Source organism: Phocoena sinus, chromosome 7 (assembly GCF_008692025.1).
Source record: "Phocoena sinus isolate mPhoSin1 chromosome 7, mPhoSin1.pri, whole genome shotgun sequence".
Taxonomy (NCBI): domain Eukaryota; kingdom Metazoa; phylum Chordata; class Mammalia; order Artiodactyla; family Phocoenidae; genus Phocoena; species Phocoena sinus.
In genome coordinates, this window is record NC_045769.1 from 56,366,424 (window position 1) to 56,381,204 (window position 14,781).

General features: G+C 39.8%; 1 long non-coding RNA gene across 2 annotated transcripts in view; it reads right to left on the reverse strand.

The window, feature by feature from the left end:
• Window positions 1-14,679, reverse strand: part of LOC116756701 — an 85,726-nt gene extending 71,047 nt beyond the window's left edge. Inside the window, exons 1-2 of one of the 2 annotated variants that reach the window (XR_004350738.1) lie at window positions 14,622-14,679; window positions 12,640-12,773 (exon numbers count right to left, since the gene is read on the reverse strand). This is a non-coding gene — a long non-coding RNA (uncharacterized LOC116756701). The remainder of the gene's footprint in view (window positions 1-12,639; window positions 12,774-14,621) is intronic. The other variant, XR_004350739.1, reaches the window with a different exon arrangement.
• Between the last annotated feature and the right edge of the window lie 102 nt (window positions 14,680-14,781).

Below are 14,781 nucleotides of genomic sequence, written 5' to 3' on the forward strand. Positions count from 1 at the left end.
TTGATCTGCAAGCTGACAGTATTTGGATATCTTTGCTAAGGAAGCTATGGCTACCACTAGTACCATTTTTAGGCCAATCCCCTACTCACATTTCATGTGTGCCGGGAAGCCTGCCTAACCTTTACACCATGCCCACAGGTCCCTCTCTGCTCATTCCAGTATCCTCAGGTGCCACTGCAAGGCACGCCCAACAGAAGCCTTCTTCCCAGGAACCTTATTGAGGGGCTTTGGTGCAATGAGCGACTCTCCTGAAGCTCCATCCTCAGCCTTCCTGTCCATCCTCATAGGGAGACACCAAGCTCCTTGAATTAAGTCATGTTCTCTCTTATTTCTGGGATAGAAATAAAGGCTGACCCTTGGAAAGAAAAACCCATCTGTCTCAGCCAAACAAAACACCATAGACTGGGTGGCTTAAACAGCAGAAATTCATTTCTCACTGTCTGGAGGCTGGAAGTCCAAGATCAGGGTGCCAGCGTGGTTGGATTCTGCTGAGGACTCTCTTCTTGGCTAGCAGATGGCTGCCTTCTTGCTGTGTCCTCACAAGGTGAAAAGAAAGAAATCTCTCTTCCTCTTCTTATAAGGACACTAATCCCATCATGAGGGCCCCATCCTCATGACCTCATCCAACTCGACCTCCCAAAGGTCCCATCTCCAAATATCATCGCATTTAAGGTTAAGACTTCAACTTATAAATTTTGGGGGGATACAAACATTCGGTTCATAACCATCAAATAGGCTTTGCTTTAGGACTTGACTTAAATGCTACTTCTGCTGGGAGTGTTTCCTAAAATGTCCAAGGCTATGTCCTCTCACAATGTCCCATGTTTATCATGGTACTTACCACACTGTTTGGCAACTGTTGGTATATATGTCTTCTACTGGGCTGAACATTTTGAGAGCAGAAACTGTTATTCACAGATGGGTCCCTACTACCCAACATAACGCATATAGTAAGTACTTAAATGCCTGTGGCCTTACTGCATTAGTCAGGGTAATACTAGTTGTTTCAACAAAAACAAAATTTAAGACATAGAAGTGTATTTCTCAGTGCACAGTCCAGTGCAGTTGTTCAGCAGGCAGCCTTAAACAGGGTGATTCAGGGATGCAGATTCCTTCCATCTTGTGGCTCTGCCATCCCCTAGGGCTTTAGAGTACTATTCCAGTCAGCAGATGGGAAAGAAAGGATGGAAATGATACACCTGCTGCCTAATTACTTCTGCCTGGAAGTGACATGCTTCTCTTCCAATCATATCCCATTGGTATGAACTGGCCTCAGCTAGGTGCAGAGGATGAGAGGGCGGGGGGAGCAGGCTGAGAAATATGATCCCTAATGGGCAGCTGCTTCCAAACAACTGCCCCTTACTGTAGGATGAATGAATGAATGAAATCAAAGATAGAGTACAGTGGAAAGAATGCAGGAATGTTGGGACCAAGAGGGAAACCATGTTAAATCTCCAAACACTCTGATTTTATAAAAGCAAGAGGTCCAAAGTAGATAACTGACTGACCCCTGATCACACAACTATTTAGTAGAAGACCTGGGGTTTAAACTCAGGTGACCTTGGTTCTTGCCCTAGTTTGCTGAATGGAAAAGTCACCCCTCCCCATACTTCTCTGAACCTGTTTTGTCATCTGTAAAATGAAAGTTTTGTACCAAATGCTCCCTAAGATCCAGCCCAGCAAAGGGGCCACAACTAAGATCTTAGAGGCTTGTTCTGAAAATGGTACAGTTCAGATCCCTGGAATCACACTTCACAACCAACTTAGAAGTGAAAATTTGATCCATCAATCAGCTGTTTTATCTGCACATCCTCTGTAGATCAGAAATCATCCTTCAAAGAAATGAACCACATTGTGAAGGTGTTTAGAATCAGGCAGATGGAACACTGTTTACATATCTTTATTCATCCAGATGTGGTCTGGGTTTGCACCTGAGGTCAGTGAGCATGGCCTGAACGCCTGTGTCATTCCTCAGGCAGAACTTAGACCATCACAAAGTGAGACTGAGAGTGAGAGTGAGACTGTTTCTCAGTTATTCGAGATAGGAATTTGACGTCTGATGGTATTCTTTTTTTTTTAATTAATTTTTATTGGAGTATAGTTGCTTTACAATGTTGTGTTAGTTTCTGCTGTACAGCAAGGTGAATCAGTTATACATATATCCCTTGTTTTTTTAGATTTCCTTCCCATTTAGGTCACCACAGAGCACTGAGTAGAGTTCCTTATGCTATACAGCAGGTTCTCATTAGTTATCTTTTTCATACATAGTATATATGTCAACCCCAATCTCCTAATGCACCCCACCCCCCTTCCCCTTGGTATCCATAAGTTTGTTCTCTACATCTGTGTCTCTATTTCTGCTTTGTAAATAAGTTCATCCGTACCATTTTTCTAGATTCCACATATAAGCGGTATTATACGATATCTGTTTTTCTCTTTCTTACTTCACTCTGTATGACAGTCTCTAGGTCTATCCACATCTCTGCAAATGGCATTATTTCATCCCTTTATATGGCTGAGTAATATTCCATTGTATATATGGTACCATATCTTCTTTATCCATTCCTCTGTTGATGAACATTTAGTCTGCTTCCATGACCTGGCTATTGTAAACAGTGCTGCAGTGAACACTGGGGTGCATGTATCTTTTTGAATTATGGTTTCCTCCTGGTATATGCCCATGAGTGGGATTGCTGGGTCATATGGTAGTTCTATTTTTAGTTTTTTGAGGACGACCGATGGTATTCTGATTGTTAATACCAACCCTGTTCTTTCTTTTTAAACGGTTCTAACCATACATTTCATGCTATTCAGGTGTGCTCTAAATCTCAAATTTTAAAACAACTGGGTAGAAAAGATAAAAGAGGACTCAACAGCACGCTGACTTCATTAAAAGCCTATTTTAGGAAATTAAAAAAAACTTCAATGATACAAGTTTTCAAATGAACTTCAAATGGAGACAAACTTACTAGTCATCTTTCAAAAGTTACTGAGAAACTTCAAATGTTTTTTGGCCCCAAGACTTTCTTTTAACTGTAATAACTTTTCAGACTCTCATATAGATAAATGACTGAGGCTTTAGTCCTCAAAGTACAAATCAGTAAGAATGTGTCCTTGAACTCTTATTATAAGTTTCTATTTTCAGTTCAACCATTGTATTTCCTCAAGAGAAAATGAAAAGGATCTCGAGTGTCCTGAAGGCTGTATGTTCCCATGCATATATCTCAATAAACATAATCATAGTATCTCTTTATACCTCCTGAACTTCAAGTCCTTTCACTGTGAAATCCTGTTCTGACTTATGTGTCTTACTTCCATGTCCTATTTCCCTTTCCCTGCTCTGTATCCCTTGGGAAGAATGTCGACTGCCTGAGGATGGCAAAAGAGTGGCACAGAAACAACGCCACTTTAAAAATTACTGGCAAAGCACTCCCTGGTTCCACCTAGTGAGAGGCCCCCGCCTCCGTCGCCTCCAGCCCACCAATGCCATTCCACACAATTTACCTTCCACCCCAAATAGGCAGCACCAGTCTATAAAGAACAAAAGAAAGAGCAAGCTGTCTAAAGAGTCTTAATTCTTCTTCATGGAAGAAAGCAACATGGTACTGTGGCTTTTGACCTCCAGAGGTTGGATTAGATTATTTTCCACCTGGTTTATTGTGAAAGGTTTTACTGCACATTCACCTCACAGATCCCCCAACAATTTACTTGCCATAAAAATGGCTACCATATGTGGCAGGTTTTTAAAATGTCCATCCGCCAAATGGATTTGCTTTCTCATGTGGCCACCCGGAGTGGGCAGCTTTTCCTCCACACACCTCAAGAAGGTTCTAGGCGAGTGGGTAGAGTCACTCTGATGAGCTGTAATGAATGTGGCTCCCAGGAGAGAAGTGACAGACTCTGCTTCTACGACCCTCAGAGACACATCTTGGTTGCCATTTTTCTTCTATACTGGTGGGTGTTTTCTTTGCTTGCTTTTCTTCTTTGGGAGGTGAGTTTTTAAAAACATTTCTCTGTAGGTCATAAAATACTTGTATTCCTAGATTCCATGAAGGCAGAATGAATCAACATGGCCCACAGCCACTATCTCAGTGGGCTATACCAATCCTCACACTCTCCCAAGTGTTCTCATTTATAAGCTGCCAACATTACTAACCTATCTGTTAAAAACACAGGGAGAGAGATTTATCGTGATTTACTAGAAGCAATGCAGTTGTTTCCTCAGCAGGAAGTCATTGTCCATACATCCATTAGCTAGTAACAATACTAAAAAAAAAATCGTATACATGGATGCACTTCTCTTTACATAACAGATGCTACTTCTCAAAGCCAGACAGCCTATTGAGAAATCCTTCAAGATCTAGTTAATTAATGCCTCCTCCATAGATCCAATAATCAGGTGTGATTTCTCTCTTGACCTCTCTTTTGTCACTTGTCATAATGTCCCCTAGCTATTCCTGAGGGACCCAAAAGGCAGCCTCATAGGGGTCTGAGAACCAGCCTGTTAACAGCAGTCCCCCATCTTTCTTCAGTAGTGCTTCTCCCTCCTGCTGTACAACCCAGCCTGAAGAGGATACTGCTCGTCAGAAGAACACCATTATCTGTCGCTGGGTGCCAGCAAGATTTCCCATACTGCAGGCACCAGAAGGAAGCCGAGGAAGGTCAGGGAAGGTGCATGGCCTCCTCCTGTTCCCCCAGAGCCTTGTGTTGTCAACTGGCTTGGGAATTTCCATCTAGGCCCAATAAAATTTCTCGTGGGAAGCTCCATCAGCTTCTGACCTTCATCTCTCTTTCCATAGTGGCTTTAAATTAATCCAAAGGACCATGGAGGGTCCCTCCATTCATCATCCTCTTGGCCCAACTGACATTTTTGATCCCCATCTCTCTCCCCTTTAATAACAGCAAGGGGGAGGGAAACATTGTTTTAGAAGTTAGTAGCAGAACTCACCAGGTAGAGACTTGTCTTTTATTTACCAAGATAAGCCACTTTGGTTGAAGCAAAATGGTCCTTAGGACATAGGTGGGATGGAGACAAGAAGGTTTATAAAGTGAGAAGAATTTTTGAGTTTACAGGAGCAGTGCTAGAGGAAGAGGGGGCCTGGGAAAGGGGATAAACTAGGAGAGATGAGAAGGGATGGCCCAGCAAGAGAGGGGAGTCTATGACTCAAGAAAAAGAGAAAGTGAGTGAGAAACTCACAGTGAAGGATATGACAAATGGACTTTTTAGAATAGGAATTATTAATGTTTTCAATATAAAGTTGTTTATTCTGCCATGGACATCAGTCTTATATTAAAAGGAGCTCGATTAAATTCACTCAATGAAACAAGCTATAGGTTTAAAAATAATGATCATTATTAATTAATAAAGATCATTTAAATTAGTTCAACATATCAAAATATGTTACATATATAGGCACCCAAATAAAGTGAAGTTCTTTTTCACACACAGCTATACATTGTACCTAGGGTACGAGACAGGGTTTCACAGCTTCTCTTTAACACAATTATTCTCACATACACCCCCCTCGTAATTGTTACTCCTACTCAGTACCTGGTGGGAATGGTATTTGGGAGAGAGTAAGGAAAATGAGTGTATTCCATATTTGTATAGCTATAAGACCTAAAGAGGGATATGCAGCAAGAAGTAATACGTAAGAGAAATCAAGAATTCAGGGAAAGTGAAAAATCTATAAAATATTGGGGTGGGGCAGAGTTGCCCGATAAAATACAGAATGCCCAGTTAAATCTGAATTTCAGATAAACAAATGACTTTTTAAGTTATGTCCCAGATATATTTCTCCTTATAGATGTCCTGTAGTTTTATCTGCAAAAGCTGTTAGATCTAGAGTAAGGGAATGCTGGACTACGTAAAAAACATTTTAAATGTCACAGAAAAGTATGGCTTGGGTACAGTGAATGTCTGGGTTAAATAATATTGTACATTTTCAGAGGCACTGTATTTAGAGTCAGGCTCAAAGCCCTTCACAAACTTGTATCAGTTACATGGTTTTTCAGACTACGAAACACATGATGTGAATATTCTTTCTCAACATCAACACTAGCCATAAAAACTTCAAGGAGGTTCTAACACCACTGTCTTACTAATTGTCTAAAAAAACTAGCTATTCTATCTCTAAAGGGAATTGTTATTTAGACCCTTAAACTTACAGAGAAACTAATCAATAGAGAGGCAAGTGAATAGCTTGTCCCTCAGCTCCCTACTTATAGGGTCAACAGAATGAAATGTAGCCTGGAGACTCTTAACCTAACAAAACTAGGCCAGCTGAGTCACCATATAATCAAGTGAGGCCCTTACTACCTGGCTTTATCAGGCAATAACAATCACGCTCTTAAAATGTCCAAATTTTGTTTTACAAAAGATCTAAGCCATCCACAGAGGCAATGTGAAACAATAGGAAATACTTTTCAATTAAAAAAAAAGGTTATTACAAATATGCTTAATAAAATACAAGGTAAATGTACTTAATAAAGTTACAGCTTAACGTGAAATGTGGGGAACCTGTTTCATTTTTATTAAAGCTGGATTTATTGCTTTGGTTTATTGGTTTATGTTCTCAAAACTTAATTTAGACTCTAGATGATTTGCCCAAAGGAAAGCAGCTGGGTCAGCTGTGTGTTGGACTGTACAAGCCAAAGGGTTGTAATATAGGTATTAACTAATCTTGGCCTGTGCCAGCATCCCCCAAACATACAAAAAACATTCAAAAAAATACCTTTCTAACTTACTCCTAATTTCAACAGGATGAACTTTCTACAAATATACCATGTGCTTTTTTTTTCACCTTTGCACTGAAATTCTACCACTCTCTCTCTCTCTCAGATCTGCTAGCTTAAATCCTACCCATCCTTTAAGGCTTCTCTACATTATCACCCCACTTCTCTAGCCTGTCAGCTCTCAATGGGGCTGCACTACTCTAACGGGGCATTTTGAATATTTGTGGGGATGTTCTTCTGGTGTGTCGGCCTGACCAAGCACTTAAACATATTAAACTGCATACTATTTTACTATAAGTCATTTTTCTTTTATTTCTTTATATTATAGTAGGGATATTATGTTGATTTTTAAAAATTAAGTGTGTAAGGAAAGATAAGGGACCAAGAATAGCCATGACACTTAACTTCTGAAAAAGGAAAGTGTAGAGGGGGTATTTCCCCAACCATATTTGGATTTTTAATGGAGCTACAGAAATTAAGAAAATGTTGGTCCAAAACTTGATAAACTGACAACGGAATAGAACAGAGAGCACAGAAACAGGCTTATCCATATATGTAACTTTGTATATTATAGAAGAGGCATGTCAAATTGAGGTGGACTGAGAGACTGTTCAATAAATGGACCTGAGAAAAAAGCGTTATCCATTTTGGAAAAAAATCAAATTGCATCTCTTCCTCACATCATATACAAAATGATGTATTAAATGATGTATACTCCAGATGTATTAAAAATTTAAGTGCAGGGGCTTCCCTGGTGGCACAGTGGTCGAGAGTCCACCTGCCGATGCAGGGGACACGGGTTCGTTTCCCGGTCCGGAAAGATCCCACATGCCACAGAGCGGATGGGCCCGTGGGCCATGGCCGCTGAGCTTGCGTGTCCGGAGGCTGTGCTCCGCAACAGGAGAGGCCACAACAGTGAGAGGCCCATGTACCGCAAAAAAAAAAAAAAAAAAAAATTTAAGTGCAGAAACAAAACTTAAAAAAATATGTGACTAGAATTTAGCCATGGAGTAAGGAAAAGTTTTTTTTTTTTTTTTGTTTTTTTTGTTTTTTTTTTATTTTTCGGTACGCGGGCCTCTCACTGCTGTGGCCTCCCCCGTTGCGGAGCACAGGCTCCGAACGCGCAGGCTCAGCGGCCATGGTTCACGGGCCCAGCCGCTCCGCGGCATGTGGGATCTTCCCGGACCGGGGCACGAACCCCCATCCCCTGCATCGGCAGGCGGACTCCCAACCACTGTGCCACCAGGGAAGCCCAGGAAAAGTTTTTAAAACAAAAATAAAAAGCATTGACTGCAAAAGGAAAAATTAATAAATTTGACTACATTAAACTTAAGTACTTTATCCTAAAGAAAGTGAAACATTACAAACTGGAAGAAGATGTCTGCAATTCACATAACTGATAAAGGATTAGTATCATGAGTATATAAACAGCTCCTAAATATCAATTTTAAAAATCACACACTAACAACCTAGTAGAAAAATGAGCAAAAGACAAGACCAGGCTTTTCACAAAAGAGAAACTACATATGGCCAATAAACATGAATTCTAACAATATGAAGTATTAGAGATAATATGAATTTATAGAATCTTTTATACACTTCTGGTGGGAATTAAATTAGAGCAACTTTTGTGGAAAACTACTAAAGTTTTATCTACTAAAGTTAAACATGCCAATACCCTAATGACACAATAATTCCACCTCTAGGTTTATATACAGGAAAACTCCTGACATGTATACCAAGAGGCATGTACAGAAATGTCCATAGCAGCACTTTTCAAACAGTAACTATTTAGAAACAACCCAAATGCCCATCAACAGAAGAGTGAGTAAATCATGGAATATTCAAACAATGTTATACAGTAGAGCAGTTAAAACCACTGAACCACACTGCCACATGTAACGATATGGATTAATCTCAGAATTACAACAGTAACTGAAAAGAGTATATGCTCCGTGAACTTTTTTCATAAGGCTAAAACAATTAAAATAAAAATATGTTCAAAAAACGCATACAGGTTCAATGAAATTATGTAAAAAGGGAAGCAAGACAATGACCAATATGGAATTCAGGGTAATGGCTACCCAGGACAAGGGACACAGAAGGATTGTTCAGGAGCCATCTGCATCTCCAGAGTCAGATGTAGGTTATGGTAAAGGTCCTATCTTTTCTGTTGGGGGGCGGTTTCACTGGTAATTATTACATTATTTAAAGTAACTAGCTAAACAAACAGAAGACTAGAAGGGGACCATACATAGATCACTAACGGAGAGTGTGTCAACGATCAAGGATTATGATTAGTCAGCTCGTGCACCTACAGTTTAAAAGAAAGATGAAAGGAAAGAAGTAAAGAAAGATGAGGACAAAAGAGAAAGCAAATTATGTGTGCAGGATGTTATATATTATAGATGTTATATATTATATATAAACTTCATTTCAAAATAGTAAAGAGGGCTTTGGAAGATATTTGTTATAAAAGGGAGAAGCAAGGTATCTGATAGGGTTGCAAAACACTGCTCTAGCCAAATGAGGGTTCACTTTTATTATAAATTCTGACCCTCCATGTCATGTTATATCACTCTTAAGGCACTGCGTATATCGCCTGGGTTGTGATTTTTTTTTTAATGTATTTGTAGTATCTCCCCTGGACTGTATGTATGTTTCTTGAAGGTTCTGAATTCTCCACAATGTACAGTGCCTTGAATAGAGTAAGCACTCATTAATTTGTCGAAATAACAAAATATGCTATTTAACTTGGTACTTTAATTTCTTGAAGAACCAGGTTTAATGAAGACACTAATTTATGCCAGATAACTGCCCTCCACGTTCTGGAGTTTATCAGGCACTCAGGAACACAACATCTGAAGTATCAGGAGAACATCTACTCCTGGATGGCAGATGTTTAACTCAGTAATTTTGGTCCATACTTGTTTAAGCCTAAAATACTCTAATTTAAAGATGCCCAAGGAATCTCAATAGCTCCACTTATGTAATAATAATAGATAAAGTATATTAAGTATTTACTATGGGCCAGATGCTTTGTATTATCTTGAACAAAGAAATTATTTTGGTCTCTTTTACCTATAAGGGAACCATGATTCAGTGAGGTTAAGAACCTTTTCCATGTCTACATTGCTGGTGATGGCAGAACAGTGATTTGACTTCAGGTGGTTTTATACCAAATTAGCCTCTTTCAAATATGTTATGCCACCTGGGGACATTTTCATGTCTTGATCAATTTTTTGTTTATTTCTTTGTTTTTTGTTTTTATAGGTCCTTTACATATAGAAGGCAAGGTTGCAGGGTTCCATTTGCCAAGGCCAGAGAAGGACAAAACCTAAAAGTTAAAGGCTTAATGAGGTCCCCACAGTAAAACTCTGAAATAAGAAGGGAGATAAAATGCCTTGAAATCTTTGGAAGAGTTCTAGGAAGAGATGAGGGAAAGCCATTTAGGAGAAGTGTTGCAGATCCAGGAGAGAGATGGTGGTGGCAGAAACCAGAGAAATGGTAGTAGAAATTGGAGAGAAGTATAGAGAGTTGAGGTATTTCCAGAAGCAGAATTGTCAGAACTTGATTCTTTGGACCAGGGGAATGTGGGAGCAGGAGGCTTGAACGACAGGTCTGGTTTCTGAACTGGTCTCTTAGTCCACCAGCACAGGCCCTGGATCTGTATTCCAAAACTCTCCATGGAGAAAGCCTTAAAAACTAGTACACTACTTTTCAGACAATTGGATAGCTGGTTATCAACACCATCACGGATGGCTCTCTGATGGAAAAACATTTTGTAGGCTTTGCAAGCCAGAAAATGTGTTCAGAGGCTGATGACATTCTTCTTTTAGGAATATCATCTTCTGACCACAGATTCAAAGACCTTCCCCATCCATAGCTGTACTGCAGAAATGAAAACAAGCATAGACAGAATATATCTGACTATGAAAGGTACCAGTCTTGGAAGAAAGACGTGATATTACGAATCATTTCTTGCCTCTTGGAAATGAGAGCAATGAAAAATGCTCAAATGACCTGATTTAGGTAACAGTGCATTCCACAGCACACTCCAACTGCAAGGAATGAATTTTTCAAAGGCAGTACCCAAAATTGTGTGTTCTCTGCTAATTCCTTTTTATAAATCATACTGTTATTGTGTTCTGCCTAATAAATTAGTTTGGATGATAACACCATAAGCCTTGAAATAGAAACCCATTTGATCAAAAGCAAGATAAATCAAGAAGGAAATATATTACCATCTAAAATATTAATAGAGCTGGAACTATCAGAGAAAAAAGATTAAGCTCTCAATGAGGTTAAATTTCTCACCATCTGAGCATAAACGTTCCCAAGTGTTGATTCAGCATACAGTCTTTTCCAAAAGTCTTAAAAGATTGAACAGATGCTCCTAAAGGTCAGTAAACTACATTACAAATTTGGCACTAATTTATTCTTTTCTTCCCTGATTATAGGGTGGGGGGGATGAGAGGTGAGAGGTGGTGGAAGAAGGGTCGGTTTTATCATCATCAATGGACACATGGAGACAAAAAATAAAGCTGGACTCCAGAGGAAGCAAGGAAGCTGAGCCTCTCAATCTGCCATCCTGCATAGAATGGCCTGAAATGAATAGGAGACAGAAATAACAACTTGGAAAATGATTTTGCAGAAGGTCTTCCTTTATCATAGAAGATGTTTAACCACAGCTGTGGTTGAAACACTCATAGAAAAACAAGGTTTGTCAAAAAGATGTGGCTATCTTTACAAGATAAATAAAACAATCATTTCCAATTAGTTTTAAAGGAGAATGCCAAATAGAATATACATGGGATTTGATCATCTCATACTTTGATAAGCAGAAACACAAGCATGTTAAGAACCAAACATCATGCTTTTAGCCCCATACATTTTGCCCAAATGGAATTCCCCTACATGGTAAACATGTCTCCCGTCATGCAGCAAAATCCACCTGAGCCCAACACCATTTTTCTAAAGTCTAATTTCTTTCAGTAGGCACTAAATCTTTCTATTGCAACCACCAAATGCTTTCTTATTGCTAGAAATGGTACAATACACTAACTTTTTGATATATACTCTAGCTTTTCAAGATTCTGTTGGAAACAAAATGAATCCTTTATGACATTTAAAAATATTCCACCTCATTTATTACTTTCCTGAATTACCATCATTAATCGAAGGACCTTCTTTTACGGCTCCCCCGCCCTCCCCCCCAAAGCTAATCTATTCCCCAACTGCCTGCCATAGACTAAATAAAAGTCAGTCTATCACAGCAGCAGGGATGGTCATGCCAATTTCACGGCGTGATTTGTGCACTCATTTTATTTTGCAAATGACCCTGCCCTCCATCTGTCTAAGCCGAATGTCCTGCTTTTTCCAAGCCAGGCCTCAGGAACAGCAGCACATGAAATAAGGAGGAAGACACAGAACGTCTCCCTCCTGCCCGCTTCAGCAGCCACACAAAATCAGAGAAATCTGGGGGAGAGCAGAGTCCTTCTATTTTGCTTATATCCCCAAGAAGCATTTGAAGGTGAATGCTTTCATGATGCAAACACAACTCTGAAAATCAGACTGATAGACTAAGCATATAAAAGGCAATTTCCAGTTTTCATGTTCTGTCTTCTTATCTTGATTTAATAACAACTTACCCAAAGTAACATCTCAATATAAAAAAAACCTAAAATACGTAAGGATTTTAAAAGATTGAGCCTTTTAGATCATTTTTTCCCCTAGAGCTAAGTGTCAATCAGGCAAGCATAATGGAGAAGACACCCTGTTCCTGATCATTCAGCAGCACTCGGTGCATCCCTCAAACCATGTACCTCTTTAGGTTGAAGACCAGAAAGAACTGCAGCCAGAGAATAAGAAGCCTCGGAGTCAGATTACAGCGGTCTTCCTCACCTGTTTTCTCTGGGAATCTTGGGTGGCCCACTCAACCCCTTTAGAATGGGTGCAGTTTGTCCCTTTCTTGGTATTCATGCAGTGGAAGGTTCCTTGTCCAGTCTCAGAATTCAGAAAAACACAGCTTTGGCAACCTTGGCAGCAAGGGAGAAGAATGTATGAGTACATGAAGTCCATCGCTTGACAGTGTAGCATTCAGATGCCCTATTGAAGTCTCTTTTTAGCTCTAACAGGTGACTAGGAATTTCACCACCTCCCACTTATCACTTCCTAACATCTGCTCACAGTTGCAACTCAGGGAAGGAAGTTCAAATTCTGCTACCCTAACCCAGGTGCTTGATTGTTTTAACGGGAAAATAACAACCAAGAAAGCAAGACACTAGTGTTCCCTCAAAGCCGGGCCCTTATGTGATATATAGATTGAATTAATTCATCAGTCACTATCTCCTGATGAACTTAGCTTTTGGATTTCATGATTTAGCTGCTTCTTTTCTCCATCTGTGATATGTAGAATACAGGCTGATTATTAAGATTAGAGATAAAATGTGTAAATAGTCTAATAGAGTGTCATGCAATAAATATGGTTGATGTTGGCTCCAAAATGTATATACAGAAAAGATTTATAGGTAGCAATACTATTAAGGAGGCAGATAATGGATTTGCATTGAAGTCTTTAATTATATAGCAAAGACATGCTTTTAGTTGAACTATGTTTATCCTGGGTGGTGGCAAGGCCAATGGAAATCACAGAAGACTATGAAAGAAAACCCCCTCACATCAGACCACCAGCAGAGGAACTGCATATGACAAATATTCATAAATTACAGCTAATTTCATTATCTTGAAAACTGCACACATACTACTACCTCACTAGGATAAGCCAGTTTTGTCTTTTGCTATCTTGTCTGCTTCTCTAATTCTTGACTGAAAAATTGTATTCCAATTCCCCCAAATTCTGTAGTCTCCAGATCAGTCTAAACAATGGGTATTTTTTCTAATTAGTGATCCAATATAATTTTGTAGGATAATTAAGTCCCTAGTTTTTCACTGCCCCATAATGGGAACTATCAAATTCAAAAGAATTTATACAAAAATAGCCCTCAAGGTAGCACCATGGAATCTAGAGCATCTATTCCAAATACATGACAAAGGAACAAAAGAAAATCCAGAATGGTTTCTTGTACAGTCCAGCAAATTTCCACAGAGATCTTCAAACTAAGAATCTGAGGGGAAAAAAAATTAAAGTGTAGGAAAAGTTTCTTTTTATTTTAACTGAAGGAAAAGCCACTGTTTATCAGCATAACGATATCCAAAAACATTATTAAAGCCTGACAAGTACAGGCTGGATGTCTGTCTCACACACACACACACACACACACACACACATCAGAGACTAAGTAGGTTGGAGAGGTAAAAGAGTAACAGTACATAGAAAAAGGAACACTTTGGGTCGTGCTTCCTCCTCCCCTCCACCCTTCTTGGAAAACACGAGGTCATGGATTTCTCCAATGTTTCTACCTCGTAGTGAAACTTGGAGGATCAAGGCAGTATGTAGGGCCAAGTTTAAACGCTAATATGAACTCAGTAACATTTGTAGTTTTGGAAAATGGCGGTAGGGTGAGATGCAGAGGCGCTTGGAACTAAAGCCAAACCTCTCCATATACCAGATAAAATCCAAAGCATTCTTTCCTGCTGTCAACTGGAAACGACAGAATAAGAACTCCTGGTCGCTGTACTATTTTGTTCTTAGAAAGTGTGCCCTTGGAGCGGCTCAAAGACAGAAGCTCTACTCTAATACTGGGAGAACACGAAGCTGACATTCATTCCTCTACCCATTCCCGTTTCTTTCACTAAAATAACGTGGAACGACAATATTTGTATGCATTGCACAGTGCATAAGGCTCAAAAACGGAAGGGACTTCGGACCATAAACCTTCCTCCCCAGCGCCAGGGACCGAGGTGACACAACAATCCTTATTTACCATACGAAGGGAAGGCGACGGCGCGACCTCACCCGAAGGTCCGTGCGGCAGAAACTACGCCTCCCAGCATGCAGCACGGCCACGTCCCGACGCCGGCGCCATCGGACCGGTGCATGCCGGGAAGTAGAGTTTTTCCGTCTCTGAACGGCCCAGAGACCTT